The sequence below is a fragment of the Macrobrachium nipponense genome, chromosome 13 (genome assembly GCF_015104395.2).
Source record: "Macrobrachium nipponense isolate FS-2020 chromosome 13, ASM1510439v2, whole genome shotgun sequence".
Taxonomy (NCBI): domain Eukaryota; kingdom Metazoa; phylum Arthropoda; class Malacostraca; order Decapoda; family Palaemonidae; genus Macrobrachium; species Macrobrachium nipponense.
Window position 1 is genome coordinate 35,231,368 of NC_087206.1, and position 10,799 is coordinate 35,242,166.

The following is a 10,799-nucleotide window of genomic DNA, read 5'->3' on the forward strand; positions in this document are numbered from 1 at the left end:
GAATTTTCTAACATACGAGAACATTGTAATAAATGTAAAACATCATTTTTCATATAAGGATTTTCGCATTGTCACCCAGCGCCCAATGACTATTCTCTCTCTGTTTTGGAGTCGTTAACAATCAAACAGCTTGTTCCCCATTAAATGGTCAGACTTCTTCCACAGTTCTATATATAGCATAGTTGATGTCCTCCTTTCCAAACCAGACAACGTTACTCTCTGTTTTTAACTCCATAGAGATAAGTACTAAATTAAGCATTCTTCACTTTTTAATTTTTTATATATTGTAGTTCATTTTATAAATTATTATATTTAACTTTTATGTTGTTCCATTTTTATTAATATTAATACTGAGTCATTTTTTAATTTGTATATTTTACAGCCCTGATGATGGAGACCCAAAGTCTCGAAAATTTGGAAAATACATGTATGATGCTACGCTGGCTTTTCCTCCATCCTTATATATATATATATATATATATATATCATATATATATATATATATATATATACATACTGGTGTGTGCGCGCATAGTACTATGTTTAAATTACATTGCTATTTTTCATACATAAAATAAAATAAAAGTCTGTGACAATATATTAAATAATATTTCACTGTTCCATGTTTAAACTAAAAATTTGTATACATGAGTTGAAAATTATATCTATATATATTATATATATAAATATATATATATATATTCTATATATATAATTAATATGATATACTACACGCACTAAATTATATCATCCTTCAATAATTTTCCAAGTAATTTATCATAAGCCTAATTTCGCTCTCCTACGACATTCGATAAACTCCTCCCCGAACATCATTATCTGCGGACGCAGCTGCCATGTTGCGGCTTCAGCGTCTCGTTGAAACTGAAGTAAATCTTCAGATCATGCCTTAAGGCCCCACATACACTACCGAGCTCGAATCGCGCTTCGAGTCACCTCAAGCTTGGCTCGAACTCGAAGGAGGCCACACACTAAAGAGCCTTGTTTTCAGTTAAGCGCTTTTTCCGCACAGTGTTAAGATGTCATCCTCAGACCTAGACACAGACGATTTTTTAAGCATTGCTGTTGCTCTCGAAGAGAAACAAAACGTAAACATGATTCACGATCAGCCATTTAGGGTCGTCATTCTTTCAGTTTTTCTACTAATTTGTCTTGAGCAATTTGTTTAGCGTGTTTGTTATAGTAATCTGCCGATTTAATTTTCCACAACACGGGTGGGGAAAAAAAAACAGACTGGTATAGGTCTATAAAGTCTTAACACTTCTCTTGAATTGGCGCTATCCATCTTCAATTTCGCTCAACATACAAAAATAATGAAGCTTCCTTGTGTACCCAACAAATTATCACTTGGCTCGAAGCTCCGCCCACAAATATCAGGAATGTCTTGATAGCGTCGAGCCAGCTGCGAGTGGCTCGTTGCACGATGCGCAAGCCCCCGTACACTATGAAAACTCGACGCGTTGCACGAAGCGCGATTCGATCTCGATAGTGTATGGGGGCCTATAGACGTGGAGGCTTCCGGCCACCTGAACTAAATCGGATGCCACGAACCTGGCAACTGCAGGTTGCGAGTTGGTCGGAGAGGCCGACGGACTCCACCCACTTTTGGTCGGACGATAACCCCATAGGCATAGAGTATAGACAGTGAGATTTACTTCCGATTCAGATAACCGGATCCGGCGATCGTAACGTCTATGGGGCACTTCATGTTATGACGTTAAAAACAGTCACTGATATCTTTAGAATATCATGTTATATTACTGTGTAAAACTATTTTCCGTAAGCAAAATTGACGTGAACGAAACGAAGTGATAAAAAACGTCATATCACAACCACTGACTTATACATTACTAAGTAGTAGATAGGAGACACCTATCACTATAGTAGATTCACTTAAGGTGATTCTTGTGCCTATGAGATGTTTGTTTGGCGGCCTATGATTGGCTGGTACCTGGAGGTAGGCTGCTCGCTCATTGCGTCATATTTTCGCTTGTGTTGGTCATACCCAAGGCCTTGGTCATACCAAAGGATTCGGTATTAATTGTACAACTAAATAATCTTTTCCTGAAATCAATAAGATAAAAACACAAAGGAATTACAACGAGTACAATTGAAGAGAAAAACATTTCATTCTTTATACCTGTTTTTATTTATCATCGGATTGTGAATAATTCATGCAATCAAGATAAGATAAAACTTTTGTTTTCATAAAATAAAATCACCCTGCATAAATACGCTGGTGCTTTTAGATTTTAGATGTGTGTAATATGTGAAGAGAAAATGAAGAATATGTCTTAAAATGGTGCATCCGTACTTCTCAGCCTGAAAGGAAGTCAATCTTTCTTAATTCTTTTTTTGTTTATTACTTCACTGAGATTATTATTTCATATCACTCAAATAGGCTTCTGATATCTCTTTCGTTTGAAAATATATTCATATAATAAAATTAGAAACAATATTCTAATACAACCTGACTAAAGCTTAGGCTGAGTTGAAGAGTGTGAAGTTTGTTCACAGAATTCAAACTCCTTTGCTGGACTGAATTCCCCGCGACCCGCTAGGATCTGAGCTAACGATTATTATTATTTTTTCCTTATCAGATATGTCCAGACATACTATATGATGTTGGATTGAAAATGTTCGGCAGTCATAATGGGAATTCTGTATGTTTAATTACAGAATATGTAATGACATAACATGGAAAATTTTGTCGAAACTGCAACCTCTTAAGGGCCCTATAGACGTTACGATCGAAGGATCCGGTTATCTGAATCGGAAGTAAATCTCACTGACTATGGGGTTATCGTCCGACCAACAAGTGGGCAGAGTCCCCGTCGGCCTCATCCGACCAACTCGCAACCTGTCGTTGCCCAGGTTTCGTGCTTCTGATTTAGTTCAGGTGGCCGGAGGCCTCCACGTCTATGGCGTGATCTGCAAATTTACTTCAGTTTCAACAAGACGCTGAAGCGGCAACATGGCAGATAATGAGTTCTGGGAGGAGTTTATTGAACGTCGTAGGAGAGCGAAAATTAGGGCTTATGACAAATTAGTTTTGAAAATTATTGAAGGATGATATATATATATATATATATTGCTACGTTTATAGAACGCCTCGCCTTCCCAGCAGAGTTTTAGTTTTGTTTAATTATAAAAGTAGCAGCCATGCCGTCTCTTGAAGCTACTGTTGTTGGGAGAGTGGGGATGTCGTAGGAATGATATTTCCGGTCTGAACGGAAGCTTAGGGTAAGAGAGGCAGGTCACAAGAGTAGCTAGGCTTCGAGATGGATTTTAGGGACTTCTACAATAAGACCTATTTTCCTTCCCAATTTGCTGGCGTTGTGTTTAACCACCTTTCAGCAATGCTCGAGGCGGTTTTTGGAAGCCCGTGATTCGGAAAGCAAGGAGTATCGCGCTCAGTCGGAGGGCCGCGAGACGTGGTCTCGGACAGAGGTCAAATTGCCAGCCTCCCAAAATTAGCCTACCCACGACGCACTGGTGGACCCGGACCCAGACCTGACAGAGGTCGGACCGCATTCTTCTACAAGGATACACAGAATATTGCATAAAGGTACGTCTGAAAGTGTAAACTTCAACCCAGCACCTTTTACTACATACGACTCTTGCTAAATCATTTTCAATTCTTATTTTTACCCCTTCTACATCAGAAGCCCTTTGTCCTCATCGGGCCACGTGCTCCCCTTTGTGACTTGTTAAAGACCTAGTTTTCGTGCATACCTCAGTAACCATTCGAGTTTACCTTCCCTAATGTTAGAGAATTAATCAGCCTTAATCAAAGCAAGAAGTCATTTTCCTTTTTTTATGTCGTTTAATCTGGGATTCTTTTCCAGATTCCATGAGTCACGTGCCGTCTCTCTGCTCGCAAGTGTGCATTAACCCAAGTGAATGAAACCAGCTGAATTGAATGGAGACTATAAGCCCCAACGTGGGGGCCCATATCATTTAACTTTTCTCCAGGCCAGCACGGGCCTTTTTGTAAATAAATAGTTTAAAGTAACGAGCTGAGTTTCTGGCGACCTTCCCCCATAATCAGTTTACGGTAAGTTCAAGCAATTCCCTCTTGAAATCCCTAAATTGCTTCCGTTTACGTATCTAGTCTCTCACAGGGCCCTATATACGTAAAATTGGCGAATCTTGCCTGGATTGAACCTAGCTTGCTTAAAAAAAGCTTGTAAATCGCGTTATCCGTTGTAAAACGTAAACTGTAAATTATTTTACAAAAAGTAAATCAAGCACACTTGCAGGGAAAGAAGACACACTGACTCACGGTAAGGTATTCATTCATTAATATGATTATTTATAACCTATGTTAGCTTAAGGTACGTTTAAGTATTTTTATTGTAGAAGTGTTTAAAAGAGCGTAGGTAGAAATCTTATTATTGTAACGGCGAACGCGCCAGAGCTTTATTTTAGCGGCGAGCAAACAATTTGCCCCGCGAATTTTCTGTTACTTTGTGCTGTCCTCGTAGGAGCTCTCACGAACACGTGTGCAGATAGATGCCAGAAAGGACCAGATCAAACTAGGAAGTGCTTTGCCAGGGTTTATTGCTGTATGAGAAGCTAGCTAGTTAGGAGTGTTTTACCAATAGTTACGGGCAAAAAAGAAGTGTACAATTCTTTTGTCTGTGATATGTTAGGGTATTCATTTTTAAACTTAGTTTCATTCCAAGTGTTGGTAACCGCTTACCTCTCGGCTAATTCAGCTTCGCGCTCTCTCGCGCCTGCGCGGTCTCAACCAACCTTCGTCTCATTCACAGCGGCAGCCATGTTTGTTTCCTCTTTCAACATTATGTAAACAATTTAAGCAAAGTAACGTAAGTCTCAAAGTTTTAACGTAAATAATATCGATCTTGGTACTAGTATCTATCGTCCTGCCAGAAAATTAACGTAATTCGCCTTGAATAAGAAAGTAGTATTTTGTGTTGTAAATTGCCTTCGCATTTACAGAGAATCAGCTGATTCGCCCGCGCTGGTCAGCTCCCTCCTCACATGTTTCACCTCGCATCGCTCACTCGCGCGCTGAGCGAAGTTTCATTTCACTTCGCACTTAACGTAACCTCATTCACAATTGTTTGCTAACATCGTTTTCAAATCCTTACCGTAATTTTTCACTTGTCCTTACGTAAAGTTAACGTAAATCTTAAAAGTAGAGTCACTTGCAAGAATTGTTAACGTAAAACGCGTTTTTGTGAAATTCATATTGAACCGCAAATCATTTCATAAGCGCAAGCCGCTAACATTAACGTAAAAATCGTTCAACGCGAGCGCGTTATCATTTTCATAAAACGTTTTCAAAAGCAATTCTTTCAGTAAACGTTAACGTAAGTAGATAATTTAACGCAAGTTGCGTCATATTAAACGAACATTAGTAGTTCAATTCAAATATAAGGGAGTTCATTCATATATCATTTTCACCCTCTCCGAGAGAGAGAGAGAGAGAGAGAGAGAGAGAGAGAGAGGAGAGAGAGAAGAAGAGAGAAAGAGGAGAGAGACGAGAGAGAGAGGAGAGAGAGAGAGAAGAGAGAGAGAGAGATAGATGAGAGAGAGAGAGAGAGCGAAACCAGAATCCATTATTCACGAAGCCAAGAGTACTACATCTTACCATTAATTATAGCATGCCGAATTAACCTTATTTTAGTCTCTTGTGTCTTTCATTTACACAGCGTGATACGTACGCGCATGTGTCCATTGCAGTTTGCAAACATTTATTTGTTTATTTATCGAGTACTTCAGCGAGTGACTGAGCATTTCTAAATTTCCATTACCTGTCGTTGCCCGAGTGGTCTTTTCATTTTCTTTATGCACGAAAGAACTTGCGTATGCCGCAAGCACAATTCGCACAGTGTGCCACGCCAATTCAGTTACTTTCCAGACAGGAAGTCGTTTGTACCAGTTTAGGACTGGCCACCACTAGTGGCAACGTCAGGTCGTTATCATTTTACGCGTGCCAACGCTAAGCTTCTTGACCCTGTTCACCGACTGGCCGCTGAAGTACTCCACCTTTTACTTTCTCTCCTCCACCATTACACTCTGCCCCGAACAGAGTGCCATTTCACTTCGGAATACTTGGGTATTACTGCGTGTAGTGTCCGGGGACACACCAGCACGATACCGTGCTCAAAGGAACGCCTCCTCATAAGTGCCATTGCACCTGTACAGGCCGTACAGGTAGCCATTCTACCTGCGTGTCCGTCCTGCGGAACGCCCCTTAGTGTGACGTGCGCCGCACACTCCATTTGAGTTGTCCGCCTCATCAGAAGGTGCCCACTCCCCAAAAGAAAGTGCCCACAGAGCACCCAGTCCTTTAAAATTTTTTTTCATTCCAAGCCTCCACTGCAGCTAAGGAAATGGCTTCTGCTGCCCAACCAACCATATTATCCATGGAGCTGAAAGGCTCCAGACCCTCATGGCTCTGGGCACGAACGCCGGTTATACTGGGCAGGAACTCACCCAGTGGGTGAAGGGGCAGGTGGATGATCTGCTCCTGCAAGAGAGAGCCGCCAGAGAAGCAGAGAGGAAAAAGGAAAAAGAAGCAGAGAGGAAGGAAGAAGAGCAGAGAGGAAGGCAAGGGAAGAAGAGAGGAAGCATGAGCTAGCTCTCAAGGAGAAGGAGCTCGAGGTGGAGAAGGCACGACAGGTGAACGCCGAAGCCCTAGCCATGCAGCCCAGCCCCCAGCCCCATGCCTACAGTGTCGTCCAAACCCTATTGCGAGCATTAACGCTCTCATCCCGAAGTGGACTGAGGATGAGCCCGAGGCATGGCTGGAAGAAGTAGAAGCCTTATTCGGAAACTACCCTACCACTGAGATAGAGAGGGCCGCCCTGCTTGCCAAGCACCTGGACGGCAAGGCTAAGACTGCCCTCGCTCACTGGATCAGGGTCAGCGAGGGGACCTGGTGGAAGTTCGCCGGGTCATTACAAAGGCCTATGAAATCACCCCGGAGAGGTGGAGGCAGCGTTTCAGAGGTCATGGCAAAGGCGGAAGTTCGGTTGGGTTGGGCCTGGGGAGATTACTCCTACCCAAAAACCCAAAACCCAAGCCGGGAAGCGCTGGCTCGCAGGCCATGTCGTGCCCACCGAGTTTCCAGGACCTGTTAACAGGATCATGCTGGAAGCCTCTACCAGTGTGTACCTGGGCCACTCGCAGTGCACCTTAACGACTAGCAACCCAAGACACTTGCGGAAGCTTGTCGCCTGGCTGACGACTGGGAGACCTTCAACCCCTCTCACAGCACCGCCCAACCCGACGTCATAGTGCCACCCCGGGGTCATCTCTCTGGATCCACTCGGCCAAAGGACGCCCACCAAGGACACCCAGGACTTGCAACGTTTTGCAAGAAAGTGTGGGTCACCTCGCAGCAGAGTGCCGCCTCAGAGCGCTTGGGGAGAGCCACAAACCCCTCAGAAACCCTCCTAGGCCACCGAACGGTGCCTCAGCCTCCTCTCAAAGACCACTCAGATGCCTTCCGGAGACCAGCCCAGCAGAGGGACTCCTGCAGCGCCTGTGGTTGCTACAGGGCACTACTCCCCCGGATATCCCGGGTGCCCCAAGCACGTGCCTTCGACCCGGCACGTCCACCTGATCAGTGGCCACAACCCCCTCGGCCGTTATGCCCGAGTCCAGGTCTCACCCTGAGCGTGTGTGGACCTCGTCAGTCACAGTGGCACCCCTGGATGGCTCTACCCTACCTGTGACTCTGCCAGTTACGGTAGATACCGGCTCCGATCTGTGTCTTATAGACCGGGACCAAGTGCCAGCCAGTGCCACAGTTGACGAGCACATCAGGTGGGCCATGACTTGGGTCGAAGGGCAGTCCAAGACCGTTCCCACAGTCGTCCTGCAGGTCACCCAACTCCTTGGTGCACCAAACCTCACCGCCTAGGTGTGGTGCGTACGATTCGGCATGGAGTAGGTTTCCTATTGGGACGGGACCTCCTCTGGGGATGTCCCTCCCCCACACCACTCAGGGCCAAGCTACCTCACCACTCAAATCACGGCCAGAGAGGACTCTTCACCTGTGCCAGAGCACACTGCCAGCCTTGGTGACTCCGCAGATTCGCAACCTGTGGGGCCATCTCGGTCTTATCATCCAGTGCCACGGAAGAGGTTCTGGAACACGTTCTGCCGGGACTGTGGCCGCAAGGGTCACATGTCTGCCAACTATGGAGGGTGCGCAAACCACCATATTCCTGCCATCGCAATGGCCGTCACCAATCCTTCCTCTCTAGGACCCCCAGCTAAGGGCCCTATAACCGTCGCACCCCTCCAAAGCCATTATCAGCCAAGCCACGTCAGAGCCTACGACGACTCTGGCGCTCAAATCTCCCTGATACGGGAAGACAGAATCCCCCGAGGGGCTACCGTCGATAGACGACAACTAATCACCATCGAAGGTATCAACCATATCAAGCTGATCCTTCCAACCGTGCAATTGAGAGTCACCCGACCTCATTTCTCCAAAGTTTGTACCCTTGCAGTTGCAAGCTACATCCCAGGAGGTTATGACCTCCTCCTAGGGCAAGACATGAAGTCTCCCTCAAAATTTCAAAAGGTCTAGGGGTCCCTAGCCCCACCACAAATCACTACTAACAAAAGAGCCACATGCTCTCCTTGACACCTGTGCCCGAGGCACAGTGTCGCATTCAATTGCAGAATGATCCTGGCACCTACCCAGAGAAGGGTAGCCAGCCTGATCTCTGCCTAGTAGCACTAACCCTCTAACCCCTAGCCATTGTAATACTAACCCTCCACTTAAATATAATTACTTCATTGCATTTCCCTCTTGGTAAATCAACCACTCATCATCCCCACGCATCATTACCTCTCATTATGTATTTTAACAGTTCCGTCGCTGAACTACTGCTGTGTGTACCCACATCTCGGAATGATTGCGTCTTCAACTGTATTGAGTAGGTTAGGCTAATGATTTAGTACCAGGGCATTAGGTTAGTAGCAAGTAGAATCGTTTCAAGTAACCTTATCTAGGGGTTAGAGTAGACTGTCGTCACAGGACAATCCTGTAGTTTGTTTATTAGGCTAGACTACCTCACTATATTAAGTTAGTACACTTAGCATCTTTGCCTATAAGTTAGGTAGGGCCATTGTAGTCAGCCGTATCGCTGCTCAAAAACTTCAAGTTAGAGTAGGAGAACTGGGTTGTCGAGGCGATCAACTTATTTAAGCCAAGACCTTCACGCCCGAAAGGGAGTGAATGCCTTCTTAACAGGGGGAGCTGCTACGTTTATAGAACGCCTCGCCTTCCCAGCAGAGTTTTAGTTTTGTTTAATTATAAAAGTAGCAGCCATGCCGTCTCTTGAAGCTAACCTGTTGTTGGGGAGAGTGGGGATGTCGTAGGAATGATATTTCCCGGTCTGACTGGAAGCTTAGGGTAAGAGAGGCAGGGGGGTTTCACAAGAGTAGCTAGGCTTCGAGATGGATTTTAGGGACTTCTACAATAAGACCTATTTTCCTTCCCAATTTGCTGGCGTTGTGTTTACCACCTTTCAGGCAATGCTCGAGGCGGTTGTTGGAAGCCCCGTGATTCGAAAGCAAGGAGTATCGCTCTCAGTCGGCCGCGAGACGTGGTCTCGGACAGAGGTCAAATTGCCAGCCTCCCAAAATTAGGCCTACCCACGACGCACTGGTGGACCCGGACCCCAGACCTGAACAGAGGTCGGACCGCATTCTTCTACAAGGATCACAGAATATTGCATAAAGGTACGTCTGAAAGTGTAAACTTCAACCCAGCACCTTTTACTACCATACGACTCTTGCTAAATTCATTTTCAATTCTTATTTTTACCCCTTCTTACATCAGCAGCCCTTTGTCCTCATCGGGCCACGTGCTCCCCTTTGTGACTTGTTAAAGACCTAGTTTTCGTGCATACCTCAGTGAACCATTCGAGTTTACCTTCCCTAATGTTAGAGAATTAATCAGCCTTAATCAAAGCAAGAAGTCATTTTTCCTTTTATGTCGTTTTAAATCTGGGATTCTTTTCCAGATTCCATGAGTCCACGTGCCGTCTCTCTGCTCGCAAGTGTGCATTAACCCAAGTGAATGAAACCAGCTTGAATTGAATGAGACTATAAGCCCCAACGTGGGGGTCCCATATCATTTAACTTTTCTCCGCAAGGCCAGCATCGGGTCCTTTTTGTAATAAATAGTTTAAAGTAACGAGCTGAGTTTCTGGCGACCTTCCCCCTAAAGAAAGTTTACGGTAAGTTCAAGCAATTCCCTCTTGAAATCCCTAAATTGCTTCCGTTTACGTATCTAGTCTCTCACAGGGCCCTATATACGTAAAAATATATATATATATATATATATATATATATATATATATATATATATATATATATATATATATATATATATATATATATATATATATATATATACTATATCTGTGTGTGTGTGTGCGCATCGTTGCATAGTCTAATGGCATATACGGTAGTTTAGTGTACAGTTTTTTTTTCTTATTGTTTGTAATAATTCCATGTCTGCCTGCTCCTCCAGGTAATGGAACCAGTCACCAGGGTAAAGTTTCAGTTAATTAAATAAACAATTGTGAGATAATCCATTTCATTTCTTCAACCATAGTTCAATTCAGGCTTTCCTTTTTCGCTGGGGGTTTCTATAAAATAGTTTCAGCTGCAAGAGCGGTCTATACTAGCATCATCACTGAGCGGAGCGGCCATGTCTTCACTCCACCAGGTTTCGGCAAACTGAAGTGAATCTGAACGTCTATGGGCAACAGATGCCGGAG